This window comes from Protopterus annectens, chromosome 15.part0, assembly GCF_019279795.1.
Source record: "Protopterus annectens isolate FY-2018-M chromosome 15.part0, PAN1.0, whole genome shotgun sequence".
Taxonomy (NCBI): Eukaryota; Metazoa; Chordata; order Ceratodontiformes; family Protopteridae; genus Protopterus; species Protopterus annectens.
Window position 1 is genome coordinate 480,906,263 of NC_056749.1, and position 19,190 is coordinate 480,925,452.

A 19,190-nucleotide genomic window follows, 5' to 3' on the forward strand; every position below is an offset into this window, starting at 1 on the left:
TACATTTCTGAAATGTTTCTAATACCTCGGCAGGAACTTTAGTTGTTTCCTTGTTATAGGCTCCCTAAACTTGGCAACAGCCCTTTCTACTTAATTTCCTGAGCCATTATGCTAAAAGCTTTTGTACTCTGGAGTTGTTATAAAAACAGTTACTTAATAACAGTCATTCTAAACTCATGCATATTATGCAGGTAGTCCCTTATTTTCTCTTTAGTACTCTGGAATTGGGCCACTTGTTCTGTAAAATTCCCCTTATTCTGCAATACTTTAATCTTTGTCAGTTGCCCTAAATAGTTCTTGTTACTTCTTAACAATACCTCTTTCATTAATTTCTCTTATTTTTAAAATCCACTTTCCTTTTATTCTACTCTCAAGCTATGTTTTCTGAAAAATATTCTGTCTTCCCTAATAGCTCTCAAATAATTTCCACTGCCCATTCCTTAAATTCCTCTCTGTTTAGCAGATAGGTGGGGAATTGCCAGTATCTCATTTTTATTTCATTATCCTGCATTTTTATTTTAGTTATCAGCACGTGATCTGAAACAGTTATTGGATGCACATCAAAACTTTCAACTAAATGCACATGTTCCTATGAAATATAATTTCTGTCTACCTCAGTTTTTTTCCTTTGGGAATACTATGTATATTCTCACGAGCTTCTACTGCTGAATTCACATCTTCTGTACCAAATATTTTCATAAATTTCTTCTAAAATCTATCCTCTTTTGTTAGATTTTCCCTTCTAGGTCCCCCAGATACATATTTACTGTTGCAAATCAAATTCCAGTCCCCATGTATAGGTAATATTCTCTGCTGAAAGCTGATTTTTCCCAAACTTTTCTTAAGCTCCACTGTAGCAGTTTTAGATGAAATATAAATACATGCTGGTATAATCCTCCACCCTTCCCAGTAGTCTTTTAGTATTACAAATTTACCATTATTATACGTTCCCCTCTTCTATCACTGTCGGAGCTCCTCTAGAAATTAATATAAGTGCTCCCTTTTCATTTTTCCAAGATATTCCACTGAATTAACTATCCTGAAATCCTTTCTATATCAAATTCACATTTTTTCCAAATGTGTTTGCTGTAGCATAACTATTTGCACTCAGCATTTCTTAATATATTTCACTACTCTTTCTTTTTTGTATATACCTGTAAGACCATTTATGTTCAAAGATAAGGAAAGTGATGTTATTATAAGACGTTATTTTTCCCATCTATTATGTATAACAGATATTTTTTTAATGTGCAGTTTCAGCTTTTGTGTTACATTTGACAGGCTGATCCTTTATACAGTTGTTTCTTGTCATATCCAATTGGACCTATGTCACATCTTACAAAACTTTTTGTTTTAATGAAAACCCTCAAACAAAAAAACAAACACACCTCTAGAAGCTATTAACTTAGTACAACCATGGAAAAATATGTACATATTCAAACAATGAAGTTTAACCCTCCTAACAGAAACAGTTGCCCCAGGTTGACAGCTTCACTCACAGGCTTAAATTAACATATAATTAAGGTTATCCATGCTAGGACCCATGACACAACCTGCTCTTCTACTTACAGTGCCATCTGTTTTTGTCTTATGTTTATTTCTCTCCTAGATATAGAAAAAACAACCTGCCTGCTTTCAGAAAACATATGTTTTAGTCATTGAAAGAAAAGGTATTCTGGTTTTATTACCCTCATATCAGCTTGTCTCCATAGAAACATGAGGAGATGCACAGTTGCCTTCAGCTACAAGCTTCTCTTGTTGCACTGTGAACATTTATTTGCTAAAGGAAAACATTTCATTACATTCAGTGTTCTCTTATTTACTAGCTTCCACTTACAACTTGTTCGATCAAGCCAGGAGCCTTAATCCAGTTATTCCTTTGTGCAAAAGTAAGAAAAAGCATATCAGTTTTACTTGTTTCATGATCTGTATAATTTTGCAACCCATCTCTCACCTTGGTAATCCAAAATTACAGCCTATTATCTTGAATGTGCTTTTGTCTAGGCTTTCTTCTCTTTTTACATTACAGTGCCAACATTTCTTAAAGCTAACAAGAAAAAAAAATAAAGAAATAAGAAAAAATGGGTACCTGTTTACTTTGGTATCCGTATCAATCACAAAAATAACTGAAAATATTTTGATATGCAACATGAATGATATGTCATGTTTCATAAAAATACTGTTAAGAATAAACATTGTTTTAGTTACAGTTACCTCTTTCCTTCATCCCCTCTGTGAAGCGATTAGGCACTGTCATCTTGCTAGCATGTCTGTCTGAAAGTTTGTACAGAATTTCAGATTAACCTGTGTATTATATGCCAGCATGACCCGCTATGATATTTAAAATTAGTTCATACATGTTGATTAATACTTTGTACAGGATGTTTGACGAGTGGAACAGATTTCTGTTAAATGTCTATCCGCGCATGTTTGTGCAGGAGATTCTAAAATGCAGACTGTCTTGACAGTTAGCTGATCTACAGATGATGTCATTGGAATGTTTCCAGTTGCTCTGTGTTTACTTTCACAGACTGAAAGACAGGAAGGAACTTTAACATCTGTCTGTTGATTTTCAAAAAGTGAAATGAAAAGAAGAACTGGAACAGCTGAGACAGTTAATCTAGTTTGTAAAAGAGCCTGCTGAAGACAGCTGAGTTGAGTTCACAGTTGAGTTCAATTTTAGTTGTGTTCATTTCAGTTCAAAGTGGAGTGGAGTTGAGTTTATAGTGCAGTTGAGTTGAGTTGTGTTCCCAGATGTACTGAGCAGTGGACACCCAAAGGGCTCAAAGAACTGTAAGCCTGCCTTTGCTCGGTTGTAATATTTAGGTTAGATCAGGGACAGTGTTCTTCAGTTAGACAGGAAATTATAGCTAATTAGTTTTTCTAAATGTTGGATTTCTATCTTTCAGTATTAATTTCATTTTCCTGCTGACTGAATTCTGTTTTTTATTGAAATGACTGCTTTATATTTTTAATAATTTTTCTCATTATTAAATCTTTTATTATCTTACATTGTGGCTGATCAATCAGTGTATTCTTTAGTGATTTGAGAGTGCTTGTACCTGCTTTGATAATTCCCAGGCCACTCCAGTTATATTAGGTGTGGACAAAACTATGCAGTCCAGTCCCAGGTTATAGAGCATGTTCCTGTTGTGCTCTTAGGGGAAATTGTGAAATATTATTCCTATTTAAGTGACAGTCTCACATTGGAGTCAGTAGTGAGGGTTGAAGTTCCTTAGTTACTGATTCAGGATAGTAGATGTCGTCTCATATTGGCAGCAGTTCAGTGGGATATTGACTGGACATCACACTCTCTCCTTTATGTTCTTCCAAATATTATATACATAAAGTATGGCATAAACCTATAGGGAATTCCAAAGCATAAGTAAAAAAGTCCAATATTTCTTGGTTTTCATGTTCAGACATATTTCACAAATGTGACTGGTGCTTTATAATCCCACATTTATTCATTACTTTCGAAGTTGCTGGTTTTCTACCTGTTGATCTCCATTTACCAAAGCCAGTCTCTGGTTCATTTCCAGCATTCTTCCATATCTCTCAAAGTCTTAGTACAAGAAGTCTGGACAAAGCCAAAATAATGTTGAACAAATGCCGAAAAAATAGGGACACATTTTAAATATTGCTCTTATAAACTTGGTCACTAGAGTAACAGAATTTGTGTTATCTTGCTTTTTCAATAGGATATGAAGTCTGAAGCTCAAATGTATATCATTATTTAGTGACTTCAATCTTCAATTATCTGCCAAAAAACCTCAAATTGTATGAGGAACAGACCAAAATATGGGCACAAATCTGGACATTCTGCAAAAATCTGGACAGCTGAAAGGTATGCATTCATCTTGTTCTTCTGGTCAACTTCTGTGCTTTTCTCTATCTCTCAAGCATTTTCATTCGGAACACTGAAAAACATTTTACTGACAAAGTTTCTCTTGGAGCTTTATTACCAGAAGAAAAGGAGAGTCACTTTTTATTGGACAAACTTTTGTATTTCCTCCTTACCATGTTCTGCATCAAAATGACTGATTCTCCAGAAAAAAAATATTCTGGAGATTGTTGGATACAGCATCTCACAACTGCCTCTAGACATTTACTGCTTACTGGAATAAATGTACTCACTGTATACTAGGCAGAAGAGAAGTAATCATTTTCTATAAGCACTTCACTGTCTCCAACTTTTAGTAGTTTGTCCTTCTGCCACAATTTTGTCAGAATCAACTCTTTCAGTTTTTGTCAAAATCAACACTTTCTGCTGGTAGGATTACATCTTTACTATTAGAGGTCTTGGCTGCTTTCTCATGGCCTGGTTTGAAGCATACATACAATATACCCTTTCAGTTAACACCTACTGTGGAATACCAGTCCTGTTGCATGCTTGTGTTTCATAAAATTAATATAGTCTTTCTCTTCCATTTTCTCTAGCACAGCAGAAAATCTCAGGTTTTCACATCTTTCCCGAAACTTCTCATATGGTTAAAAAATCTCTATAGTTGAAGTCATGAAATTCCTATGTTACTTACATGTATGTCTGTGATATAGTACGATTCATCATTTGTTCACATACAGTAGCTGTCCTTCAACAACTTCCTATTCATGTTAGAAGTAGTTATAGCAAATTGTACAAATATGAAGAGTAAATGTAGTAATATGTGAAAATCTTATTTAACAAAATAATTAATTATCTAATGGAAGCCTGTATCTGCACAACTGACATTTTATTTTTTGCTCAAGAATTCTAGACAAAGCCAAAAATAATGAGGGTAAAGGCCCCAAATCTTGGCCAATATGTATTTTGTTTTCTGTTATGAAATGGTGACATTCTTCATTATTTGCATCTCAGTGATGCCCACAGTTCTTGCATTCTGACATATGGATCTATTCTTTTTATTCATCTAACTTGCTCTTTCATCTGTGTCTTCCTGAATATTTTGCATTTCTCATTCACAAGGTTTAATGGATTTGTTAATTGTACTGGTTGTTTAATTGAAGAAACCTTTGACTCCAGTAATTTGTTCTTGCTGTTTCACTAAAGTTTTGTGGTTTTTACTCATATTAGTTTCCACAGAAATTAACCTTGAATAAAATGATCAGTTTATTTTCCTGTGATACATCTATAAAACTAAGTCCATTTCATTTTCCTTCAGTCCAGGTTTGCTTTTATTCTACTATTTCACAGGTCTCTCCTAACACTAGGCAAGTGTCAAGTGGACAGGTTAAAGCTCATTGAGCCCATATATACGAGTTGCAATTCACTGAGTGCTGATTCTCAGAGAATCGGTGCAGCACCAGCAGTAATTTACATTCCTGAGGTTTTCTTTCTCCATAGGTGTGCAATCATGAAGTTAGTATACATAAATATGAATGCATGGTGGTGCAGATGTACCTCTACCTGTAAACAAATGGTTTTTTTTTTCTTGTAATATTGAATGAAGGTATAACAGACTGTGCTTATTTCATTGTAGCATCATACGAATATAACTTGATTTGTCATAGCGAAACAACTTCCATGGAATAACATTACTTTTTTCGGGACTGGCAAAGTCTGACAAGAGAGGGCAATATATTTATATTGCCATATTATTAAAGGACAGTCCCTAGTTATAACATTTATGACCCCAGGACTAATACATTTATCAGTCCATAAAATGTGTGTTTTTTTCAAGCAATTATATTGCTTAGAAAGGAAAAACATTGTGAACTATATTATTTCAAGAAGTAGCTGTTCCCTCATGTTTATAACTAAACCACATGAACTACTGTGTACAGGTAGTTACTGAGATGTCCTGCCCAAACATTTTTGCTACAGAATATGGTTACTCAGACACCTTTCCCAGAATTTGCTACAACATTTCTGATTGTTTTATAAATAAAGTCATAGATAGGTAGGAAAATCAGAAACAGACCATTTGGGCCTTACATGTTTGATAGCATCAGGATGAGAAAAAGTGTACCGGAACCAAAAAAAGGAATGCACGTATCACTGTTTATTCGCAAGTAAAACTTTCACAGTTAAAAAGTACTTCATCAGGCTTGAAAAACAGATATCTTAAGAAACAGATGCTTAGCTTTTTATACATACCCCAATTAAAATTAATAATTTAATAGAATGATAGAATTAAATAAATTAACCATTTAAAGAAGAAACACTAAAAAGTTAAAAGAAAATAAAAAGGACAGTTAAGGAAAAGTATTCTTTTTTATTTACTTATCACAGCTCCATAAACACTTTAACTCTGGTTTTAGTGTGTAGGTTTCATTCAGACCTGGTAGAAAAAAAGCCTCCAACATGTAAGATCCATTTGTTCTCTTGCCTTTCTGTGATGTTAACTTTATCACCCCTTTAAGATATAAGGGAATGTTCTCTAATATTAGAAATGTAAAGGTATGAGTATTATCAGTACTGAGTATATGTTTATACAAGGAATTAGTCTCTATTATTCTTTTTATGTCTGACATATGACTAGTAATCTGATCCTTGAGTCTCCGATTCATTTTTCCTGCATAAAAAGGACATTTAGTGCATCTTGCCATGTATATTAAATCCTTTGTATTACAGTTTCCATATGCTTGCACATGAAAAATATTTTAACTGTATGCATAAATGTATATTCTGTATAAATATGTTTACAGAATATACAGTTATTACATTTGTAAGCAACTCTCTTATTCTTAATATAAAACTTACTTCTGATCTGTTCTTTATAACATAATCTATCTTTTAATCTTGTACATCTTCTGTAACTGAAGGCTGGATTATTTACACTACTGTCTTTTAATTCAGGAACCTGCGATAAAATGGCCAGTACTTTTTAACTAGGTCTTTAACATTATTTGTGTTTTGATCAGAGGTTAAATCATACCTACAGTCCATATCCCTTTTCACAGTTTTATTATTTTTCTTCCTGGGAGTATTATTTATTTATTTATTTACATTTGTTAACTGGGTAGTGTCCGACTGGGCAAGTAGTCCATTTTCAGAAGAGACCCAGGCAGTAAAGGCTCCAGTGCAGTAACAAGTTAGTTAAGAATCAAGTAGTCATGAACATAAATAGGAAAAAAACATTTAACATGGTTACATAAGAATAACTGGGAAAAGCCGAAAGACAAACAACAACATAAGAATCAAGTACTAATGAATACGAAATAATAGCAAACAAGAAAAAAATGCAATTAAAGTTAAATAGTAAACAACATGTCAGGTGTGAGGAGAATAGTATAATAAAACACAGAGAAATACAAAATCTATCATACAAAAAATTTGTCAGAGAATAAACAAGTCCATTTGAAGAAACATGAGGTTATAAGAACTAGCTGCTTAAAGATGCTACAGAGAGGTACATGAGAAGGGAGATTGTGAAATAATAGGAGAAAGAAACTAACCAGGAGCCATACAGGGGCAGAGAGAGTTACTACTGAGATAATCTTTTAGTTTTTTGTTTTAAATGAAGACATGTTGGGATTTTTTTTGGATGTGCTGAGGAAGCGCATTCCAGTCCTTAGCTATTTTATAGGAGTGGAGGGAGTCACCATAATAGTTGTGAGACTGGATAACTTTTAGCATAAGTCTGGTTGGAAGACCTAAAGGATCTACAGGTAAAGTTAGGTTGGACCAGGCTTGATATATCAGGGCAGTTACTGGGGTTGTGTATATCTTTGTGGTCAAAGGTAAGTTGGTTTAGTGTTAACAGGTTGGGAAGTTCCAGACAGTTGAGTTGTTGTAGAACGGAGCAGTGATGCATTTTATGGGGCTGAATGGTGGCACACTTAACTATTTTGTTAAAGCAGGACTCTAGGTTATTAAGGTCAGTCTTGGAAAAGCTGGTGAAGATAGGTGAGCAGTAGAGGAGGGTAGGTAGCAAGTGAGATCTACCCGTGGCTAGTCTGGCTTGGTGTGTAAGGTATGGTTTGGCCCTATAGAGAGCTTCAAGTTTGGAGTGGACTTTTTTGATTGTTTTGGAGATGTGTTTATTAAATTTTAGTCCATCATCTATTGTAACACCTAGGAGTTTGGTCTGATTTGTAGGTTCTATTTTTGTACCATTAGAGGAGTGAACAGAGAGAGGCAGTGAACTGAGCATGGGTGATTTGTTTGTGAAGATCATTAACTTGGTCTTGTTTGGGTTAAGGATGAGATGATGGTTGGAGAAGCAGTTCTCAATGTCCTGGAAAGATATTTGCATTTTGTTTTGAAGTTCTTGGGGGAGATGGCCGAATAGATAAGAGAGGAGTTGTTGGCATATTGGATGATAGTGGGAAGTTGGGTTGTGGAACTTAGGTTGTTGGTGAATATGACAGAGGATGGGACCAAGTATGGATCCTTGGAATACCCCAGTGGTGACTGGTAGTAGATATTAGAATAAACAGGTAAATAATTAGGATGCCTATCTTTCAATATTTCACTTTTAACACACTGTACTCCTTTATTATGGTATCCCCTTCTAATAAAGTCTTCTGCCATCTCATCCAGTTGTATTAAATCTGTTTGTGTATTCAGTCTACTAACCCTGGCCATCTGATTTCTAATAATGTTATCAAACATGAAATTCGGATGCATTCTATCCCTTGCTAGATATATGCATTTCTTAACTTCTTTCTTATACAATACTGTATCCAACATTCTTCATCATTGTAAAATCTAAATAATCTATGCTTCTATACTATATATTCTTTTTGAATGTTAAAGTTGTTGTAGTAATATGCTATAAACTCATTTAGTTCAAGTAAAGGACCATCCCACAAAAGAAAAAGATTGTCCACAAATCTTTTTTACAAAGATGGTTTTAGAGTTATCCAAGATCACTTCTAATTCCCGGGAATCCATAACTATATTGGCATACGTATTTGCTACTGGCATGCCCATGGCAATTCCTGTTACCTGAATGAAGCCTACACACTGAAACCACAGTTAAAGTTTTTATGTAGCTGTGCTAAGTAAAAAAAAGAATATTTTTCCTTAACTGTCCTTTTTATTTTCTTTTAATATTTTAATGTTTCTTATTGGTTAATTTAATTGTATCATTCAATTAAATGATTAATTTTAATTGGGGTGTGTATAAAAAGCTAAGCATCTGTTTCTCATGATATCCGTTTTTCAAGCCTGACGAAGCAGTTTTTAACTGTGAAAGTTTTACTTGTAAATAAACAATGATACGTGCATTCCTTTTCATGGTTCTAGAACAATTTTTCTTGTTCTGATCCAGTATCTGTGTTTTGTTTCATGTTTGACAGCATGGCAGACTTCCATTACATTTAGTTCATAAAAAATTGAGAAAATGCAATATACATCATAAATAAACCGTGTTGCTGTAATATTAAAAACAGTATTTGGCTGTCACTAAATGTGATAAAAACATGTTAAATTTTCAGGCAAAAAGTTAACTGATGCACACGCCAAGTACAGCTAAAGACTAATGCCAAAATACCATGCCCAGAAAAGTTTAGTAATGAATGACGCACTCTATGATTAATGGCTTCATATATGCAGAACTGAAAAAAACAATAAAAACAGTCATCACTAGAGAAGCCACTTTAGAAAATGGGCAGAAGTACACAGCTAAAGGATGTGTTGTATTTGTCAAAATAAGTTTGCCTTATATCTGTATATTAGGGACAGGTTGAACCAGTCTGTAAGCAATGCTAAAAGAATTTAAGCATCATTGAATTCTCACTTGCACTAACATCTCAATTCGTTAAAAAGTAAATCCCAGCGCTAAATCCAAAACCACATCGATAATGCATTTGAGGGCTTCACTGCCATATTGCTTCACTTTACAAATGTCACTGTCCATTGCTCCACTCCCACATTCCTTCAGTGTACAAATGACACTGTCCATTGCTCCACTCCCATATTCCATCACTGTACAAATGTCACTGTCCATTGCTCCACTCCCACATTCCATCACTTTACAAATGTCACTGTCCATTGTTCCACTCCCACATTCCATCACTGTACAAATGTCACTGTCCATTGCTCCACTCCCACATTCCATCACTTTACAAATGTCACTGTCCATTGTTCCACTCCCACATTCCATCACTTTACAAATGTCACTGTCCATTGCTCCACTCCCACATTCCATCACTGTACAAATGTCACTGTCCATTGCTCCACTCCCACATTCCATCACTTTACAAATGTCACTGTCCATTGCTCCACTCCCACATTCCATCACTGTACAAATGTCACTGTCCATCATTCTAATACCACATCACTAAATCTGCCCTCCTACATTATTCCATGATACTTGTTTACAGCCCTTTCCCCCCACTGATTACCTTGTGATCCAGTTGTGATCCAGTGGCACACTGCTCCACTGCAAGCATGTTATCCTTTCTACCACACCCCTCTAGAAGAAAAAACACAAAGGTTGTGGACAGTACGCTGAATACAGGTGGTGGCATTAAAACATTTCTCCTTTACTTACTTTATGCTCTTTTATGTTCCATTCTATCCTTAGTTGGCTTTTTTCTGACTTTTAGAATATTTTCCTGTCAGAATATTACTATTTTTTTTTATTTGGGTCCTCTTAAAAATATTAAAAAGGACATATTCTTCTTAAAACACTATACAGGTCACTGAAACAATACAGTTATCCAATCAGTATTAAACTCTCCAATCTGACAAAAATTTTCTAAGTTTATCTTGAAAAGCAGAAGAGAGCATTTGGAGTTCTATTTAATCAAGGACTCTTATTCATCCAAATACACTACTAAGGTTCCTCTTCCCTGTTCATCTGTTTCTTCCAGTCATGTGACATGTTAACTAGTGTTTATTTTGTTTGTGATGAACAACATATTTCAAAGTTGTATGCCTAATGTATTAACAGATGGTAAAAAAAATACTCTAAGAGGAATCTTTCATTCCAACCTAGTATATCTTCAGAGACAAAAAAAGTTGGAATTGATGGATGTCAAAATCAGCTCCTAAACTAACAGCTATGGCAATTATTTCTGATTCCCTCAGCCCTCAAAAAAAATAGGAATACAAGCATGATATACTATGGCCTTCCTCTCCAGTTCAGAAATATAAAAAGAGAATGGAGGAAGTAGTTCCTATAGTAACTTCAAGAGTGGTAGAAGAAAGCACATCTTCTAGGCTGACTTCATCAGAGTATAACTACATGAGCTAACATAGAAGTGTCACACAACTTAATACAGATAACCCTCTGCAAGTCCAGATTTGACTGTGACAGTTTTGTGAATGTCATTATTCCACAATAGAACATATCTCTGGCCTCATCCCTCATAGCTTCCATAACAGACAGAAGTCTGCTTCTCTGTTTTTACCTTTTCCTGTAGATCTCCTAGATTTTCCTTCCCAACACATGGTATCAGCACTGGTACCAAGGACTCTGATATCTCCTTACAGGATGTTAATGATACAGGCTGGAGACTTATCAACACAGATGTTCATCTCAATGTTGGGACTGCAGATTTTGGCATCAGGGACTCCTGTTGACTGAATCACCTATGTTGATGCTCTCAGAAGTGATTCTATTGATGTTGAGTTTTCTGGAAGACCTAACACTGGGGGTCCAGTGTTTTGGGACAGAGCTTGATGCCAAGCTTCCGATCATTACTGCTGGTCTTCATGGGCTTGGCCTTTTAGTTGTCAGAGCTGTTGCCCTTGCAATTAAGCATTATGTTGACACCAACCTTAATAACAGTGCTGCAGGCATCAATGCATTGGCTATTTTCAGCATCTGCACCATACTCAGAAAACAGATCAGCTTATTTGTGGCCCATAGCTGTTCCTGTTGCCATGTAGCAGGATAGAGTGGATGGCCACCACTGTGCTTCTCCCTCCTTTGACTCTTCAGTTTGTTGAGAGCATGCATCATCTACTGACTCCCCTGCTCAATTGAAGATGAGATCGATGTAGAGTCCCCATCTCCCCAAACGATCCCGAATTAAAGATAGAGCAAATGGAAGAGTGGATCACAAAACTTAGGGTATCCCTGCAAAGGACATTGCAGGGCAACTTTCAGTCCTTTTGACAATCACTAAAATTAGCTATCAATACAGTATAGGGAACCCAAGTACTGTGTCTCCAGTAATGACAAAACCATACAGGGTTCTTTTACTCTCTAAACACTAGAATTGCTGGTAGACAATTCCAAAGCCTAATTCCATAGTTACAGCTACAACTCTTACAAAGGCTGCATCTCTGCAGCAGTCTATCTCCTTGATAAGGAATTTAGGGCTGTGGATCATTCTGGAAAGTGAGTTTACAAATCCATTACTTTTTACTTGCGGAGAGTGAACTACTTTGCACAGATGATTCTATCCTATAAAATCTGTTCTGTAAAATGAATGAGTTAGTGGACCAGCTTCCAGTTTTGACTTTGAAACAAAAGTTTCAGCTGTAATCAGCAAAGGTCTCATATGGTTTGGACAACATTATGAGACTGGTATGTAGCTGGACTGAATGGTCAGCCTAATCTGCAGGCTCTGAAACTGAAGCACGCTGGGCTTTGGATTAGATGTTTACTGAATTGTTTATTTGTTGTTTACTTATTTTACATTTGTAGTCCAGGTTTGCCCGGCTAAGCTGATAGCTCTTTTTCAGCTGAGGCCTGGGGAGAAAAGCTCCACATAATTACAATAAAACTGGAAATGAAAATAGTATTATAAGCAAAACAATTAACATTTTCAAGTTGAGACAGTAAAAGCATAAAAATTATTTACAGAGTTTAAGATGAGTTCCAACTTAAGATATGTACAAAAACAGTATACAGAGTTTGAAAGTACAGCCATGTGTAGTTAGAGTTAGGGAGGATCATACAGGTAGTAAAAGAAGTAGAAATATTTTAAGATTGAGTGACTTGTAATTACGTAGATAAGATGACTAAGACAGCTGACGCATAACAAAAATGACCAATGAGGACAGAGAGTAGGCTACATTGGAGAAGGAGACAGTTTATGGAGGGTGAGTACAGTGATTGAATGGCAACTTTTTAAATAGTTTTTGGTGGCTGATTTAAAATCTTTAATTTGTCTGAGTGTTCTAATTTCCAGTGGGAGTTTGTTCCAAGAGATAGGAGGGTAGTAGCTATATAGGTTTTGACCAATTTTGTTCTAGGGTTTATAGATTTGCAATAAGTCATGGTCTGAGTCCTAGAACGATTGTAGAAGGAGATTAGAGGGGACAAGTTGGGACAGAAAAACGGTTGTTACAAGATAGAGTGGATAAGCTGAAGCTGAGAGAAGAGTAGTAGATATGGGAATTGTAGCCAGTTTAAGTGTTTTAAGGAAAGACAGTGCTGAGAGCTATAGGTTTGATTTGCAGCAAATCTGGCCACTATAGAGAGGTTTGGAGGTTGATGAGGAGTTGAGAACTGTATAACAGGCTTGGAAGGAGATAGGCATGAGAGAGGGGGACTTTAGCTTTGTTAGATAGGAACTTTTTATTTCTGTATAAGAGGCCAAGTTTTTGATGGGTTTGCTTAATGGAAGTATTAACATGCAAATCAAATTTCAGTTGGCCATCTATCATAACTCCTAGTTTAAGGTTTTCTCTCTTTTTGGACACAATATTAAATTTAACCTAGAGAATTTGTTAAAGGAGTGCAAGACCTCACAACATTTGGTGTCAGATTTCAAGCTCCCCAATGGCCCTTTTAAGGATAAAAAGGAGTCCATACCAGTTAATGGTTCAGGTGTTACCGGCCTCAACAAATTAAAAATATGGAAGAAATCAAAAGTACTCTGGCAGCTTCCAGCACAGTCACCCTTCCCCCACCAAAGAGAAGAGGATAACTGGCAACAACAGGATAAATGTGGCCAGTCTTCTGGTGGGTAGTAATGGAATCCCCTGAAGCTTTATCCAGCTGTTGTTGTCTGGAAGATGTCAGGGGTACTTGTCTTTTTAGGTTCCTGAGTAGCTGACCATTGTGCAGAATAAGTGCATAAAGAACATATCCAGAGGATATACAGTCCTATTCCATACATCCTGTAACCCCACAGCTTACTTTTGCCTGGCAACCCACTCATGTCTATATTACATAATAGAACTTTTAAATGTTTGAATGTCATATAAACAGCACCATATGATCGAACTTCTAAAAGTTCGAAAATGTAATAAAAAAAATAAATAAACCAAAGAAAAAAACCTACCTGAATGGTTTAAGCAGGGGGGCAAGCCCCCCTGGACCCCCCACCACACTCCCCGTTCTTTAAAAATACCAACTCCAAGATCGCACTACAATGCAGATAAGGGAAATATTCCCATTCCGCACTATATGGAGATCTCCATTGAAACATTTGAACTTTTAAAAGTTCGATCATATGGTGTCAACCATATGACATTCGAACTTTTAAGAGTTTGACAATGTGATATAGACCCCAACACACTCCACTGGAAAGGTTCTGCAAGAAAAGATGTCTTAAATCTTCTATCATTCAGGATGTCTCACCAGAAAAGGAAGGGTTATTGTTTTACTCCTGGTACTTAATGTCAGAGAAAATTAAGAACCTCAGGCACATTTAAGTGGCTTCAGCACTTTCATCCACAAGAAATCCTTTTGAACAGTCTTCAGGTTGAACGTGTCCCCCCACCTGGATGAGTGGCTCCTGGCTGCTCCTTCATTGAGCTAAATATTCTCTGCTCTGCAGTTTCTCACAAGTTTGTTAGAATCCCTAGGTATCACAGTGAACTCTGCAAAGTCTCAGTTGTAGCCATCTCAACTGCTTACATTCATTAACCACTGCCTGCACATAGTTTCACTCAAAGTTCAGCTGCTTTTGGAAAGAATCCTACCTAACCAGCTGTTGGTTTCATGGATCACTCATTTCAATCTTTCTCATCCCATCTGTGCTTCTGAAGTTTGGGGTGATGGCAGTTGCAGTACCCAGGTATTCTTCACAGAATGCCGAAAGAGAGTACTGCAGTGGACATGGAGTTCAGTGGTTTCAGACTTAATATTGACTGCCTCATCAAATCAACCAAACTGATAACCTGTTTTAATCATTTATGGTTGACAGAAATTGGGGTAATGAAATATGTAAAACATACAAAGGTACAGAAACCTGTTTTTATTGGTATGCACCCTATTAGTGAGAAGCCAAATTACATCCATGTATGAATAACTGATTCACGATATGCTTCAGATTTATAATCAACATGGATTTGAAATCAGTATGAAGTTATATACCCAAATATTTTGGGGGGAATTTTCCCCAAGTAAAGGGAGTTTCAGGATATTATATTTTCCAGGCTTTGGACTTCTTGTTTGGTATAATCTTATGAGAGTTTGCTTTAAGTCCAGAAACTAGACTAAAAATAATGAGAAAACCCATAATGGGTGAGAGGTCCTGCTCTAGATTGCTATTTAGCACTATACAGTCATTCACAAATGGGAGTTATTTTGTCTGTATCCTTAATATAGTCCATCCCTGGGACAGGCTATTGAACATTCTGTCTAATGGCCCAATTTCCAAAAGGAAGTACATTGGAGATAGTGGGCATACTAGACAAGCGCCCCTGCTGAGTTGGATAGTATCAGACAATATGCCATTTGTTAAAATGCATGCTGAAGGGTTTTTATATGTAGCACATACCATTGCTGTGCAACTACTAGGAAAAGCAATTTTTTTCAGCACTATCCAAATGCAAGGCCATCAGACTTTACCTCAGTGAGGGGAAGCACTACAGTGGGTGGTCACTGGCCTACCATAAATGTAAAATAAGGAATTCTGGGGGAGAGGCATATGATAATATCATGTGTTCTTCCCTGGAAATACCTGTATTAAGTGATTTATGAATCTGAGCAATTCATAGAACAGTTCAGTTTTGTAAATCACCACTCCCAGTCACATTAATTGCCATGGCCAAAAGCTCATACTGACCCATTAATTGCAAAGAGGGCAAAGAGTTACTGAGTACACCACCACAATTAAAATGTTCCAACTTTAATAAACAAATTAAAAACTCACTAAAACTGTCACAAAAGTGTAAAAGCAGATGAAGCATCAAATGATAAGCACTTTCAGCAGGATTGCCTTCTTCAGATCAAAACTTCCTGTGCTTCATTCCACGTCCTTAAACAAAGATTCACCAATCAGGTTAATTCCTTCATTATTAGTTCCTCCTACCACAGACTGTCAATCACTTGCCTGGAGGTAAGTAAGCCTCCATTTTTAGCCAACAGAAAGACGTTAATTGCAAACTGCATTATTGGAAAGTGCCAAAGAGTTTAGGAGATTGGTATTTTTGGGCCAAGGGAGACTGTATGTATGTTGATGGGGGTATGAGTTTTTGCAGAGGGGTCTAGATTAGTTCACCAAAAGTTTATTTCAGGGAACACCTAATCATCGACCCCTATTCAGTGAAAATCACTTCTGCGATTCTCTGAATTTCCAAGGGCAAAAAAGTAGTTGGCCAACTACACAGCTTTTCCCTATTCTCCACTGTAGTGCAATCTCGGAGTTGGTATATATAGTTAGGGGGGTGGGGGGCAAAGCTTCCTACTTGGGTGGGTTTCGATTTAATCAGATTTTGGTCTGTTATGCTGCGGGGCAAGTATTTCCTTGCCCTTGGTAAATTCAGTGAATCACAGAAGTGATTTTCACTGAATAGGGGTCAATGATTAGGTCTTTGCTGAAATAAACTTTTGGCAAATTAATATAGACCCTTTGCAGGAAGAGATATGAGTGGTCTCAGATGAGAGAGCAAAAGGTGTGTGTATGTGTGTGTGTGTATATAGCTGGTTAGCTGATTATGGCATCTCTGAACCTTAAATTAAAAGAAAAGATATAAATGGCGCATGACATCACAGTGAATATTATTTAAAGTTGTTTTAGTTATTTTGATCATATTTAGGTTTTATGTTGGCCTATGTACAATATTTTCCATCTTGAAAATATTTATAACTTGCAAACTTTTATAATCTAAATGCAACCCCATTGTCTACAGTCTCTTGTTATCTAAAACAACTTATGTTACATTTGACTAGAAAGATTGTCTTGTTCTGAATTCATTCTGCTTTGGATTTGGTTACACACTGTCTTCTAGACATTCTAAAATTATTTGCTTCAGCAGTGGTGTGATCATTTTACATAGAGCTGAGGTCAAATAGGTCAGTACGTTCCAGCCTCTCTCTCTGCCGCTCTCTCCCCCTCCCTTTTTCTCAAATCTACCCTCTTGCATCTTTTCAAAGCCTTAACTTCAAAGATTGCATAATGATATCACAAGACCTCACTTTGGTTATGACAGAAATAAAATACTTTTAACACTTTTATAACATTTACTTGTCAACTATGCATCTGTGTTAACAATAAGATATAATGGCAGAATTGAGTTGTAGTATTTATGTGTTTATATATTTTGGTGTTATCTTGAGCATACATGATTTGTTTGGCATGGAGTATTTTACTTTATTTAACATATTGCCATAGGCATGACCTTTGATATCATTGGTCTTTTAGCAATCATCTCTGTAATGTCTTATTCTGTAGGAGAAACTTGTATGGGCATGGCTTATTATTTGAAATAAAGAGCAGTTTTACATTCCTCTCTCCTGTTTTTAAGTATTTTACTGGTGCTTTACTGGTTAAACTACAAACACAAACAATAATCAGCTGTTAAAACTCCTTCTTTATGTTCATTAAAATGTGACAAAGTAAAAATCTGCTGCGTCCTGGCCAGCTTAAGATAGATAATGGCACTGTTGGACTTGAAAAACAATGTATATTTTTCTTTATCTCTTTCAGTCCCCCCTAATGTCACCCTGACATCATCTGTGCCAACCAGTTTCTCTTACTGACTTAAGCATTTGACTTCACCCTACCTCTTCAGGGGTGGAACCGAATTATCCCTTTGTTGGGGATACTCACCGTATATCATGATATGAAATGATCCTTGGCGTGTTGTAAGGAGATTTTTTACGGCTAAATTCTCTGTCTGACAGGCAGTATTTGCACTGATAAAGGTGAACTTTCAGTGCTGGCTCAACAACAGATATTTCCTTTAATACCTGTACCAGTTAGCACCACCTCTCTTCTTGGTAAGCCAAACACATGCCATGATCCTGTGGCTCTACAGTTGTTCTCCAAATGCCATTAGAGATGATGGACCTCACCATGTCCCTATACTAAGACAAAAAAGCTGTCAGCCACTCACTATGACCTTTTCTGGCTTGTTCCTCCTCCAGCACCTGGGTCATTAGTTGATCATGGTTTGCATAGGTCATAGTCAAGACTGCATATTTCTGGTCCACTGATCCAGCTCAATACAACTTGTATCTGGTTACAGATTTATTAGAAGTCAAGATTTACATAATTTTACCAACATAGCTTAAACTTAAATATTTTTCAGAAATCTTCACAATATGGTTTGCTGACTTTTCACTGACTGAAAAATAATGCATAATATTACAAACATGACTAAACTGAAACATTTTGATCACACTTTATATTACAAAACTATTTTGCACATATTAAAATACAGTTCATTAATGCACTCTCCACCAGACAAGAAATTTAGCTGTAACTTTATGTAGTTCTTTACGATAAGCTGTTATTCATAGGGTGTTTTATACAGTGCTTTATTTTGTAGCTGTAACAAAGCATCAGGTATCATTGCATTCTGCATGTTGAATTTTGTTTATAATATGTATCCATAAAAATTATTTTGTTTTGCTATACTATTTATCAACTCTGTCATGTGCCACTCAGCTTTACTCACTGCAACTAGTAGTCACTGTCTCAGCTGCCATTTATGTCTGAAGTGGCATATTATCTGCACGTTACATTTAAAACAACTGATGAACTATGTAACATATCATTCACTTTTTTATAGTCTAAAAGACTACAAATGTTTGGTTTTGTGAAGAGTAGATCATGCCTGCTCCACTTGATCAACTTCTTTGAGTCAGTCACCAGAGCTGTGGATGAAGGCAAGGTGGTTCATAGAGCCTACCTTGATCTGGCCAAGGCCTTTGATACCATTCCCCACTCAGGAATCATAGAAAAACACACTAAGCTAGGCATCAACCCCTATAACACTAGGTGAGTTTCAAACTGGCTCACAGGTAGAACCCATAGTGTGAAAGTAGCTGACTCCAAGTCAGACTGCTGGCCATTCACGAGTGGAGTCCCACAGGGTTCGGTCCTGGATCCTCTCCTGTTTGCTTTCTACTTCTCTGAAGTCCAGGCCAACACAAAGGGACTCTGGC

General features: G+C 36.3%; 1 protein-coding gene across 1 annotated transcript in view; it reads left to right on the forward strand.

The window, feature by feature from the left end:
- The window catches only part of LOC122789773 (synaptotagmin-like protein 2), a 1,041,792-nt gene that overhangs the window by 407,908 nt on the left and 614,694 nt on the right, over positions 1-19,190 (forward strand). The window lies entirely within an intron of this gene.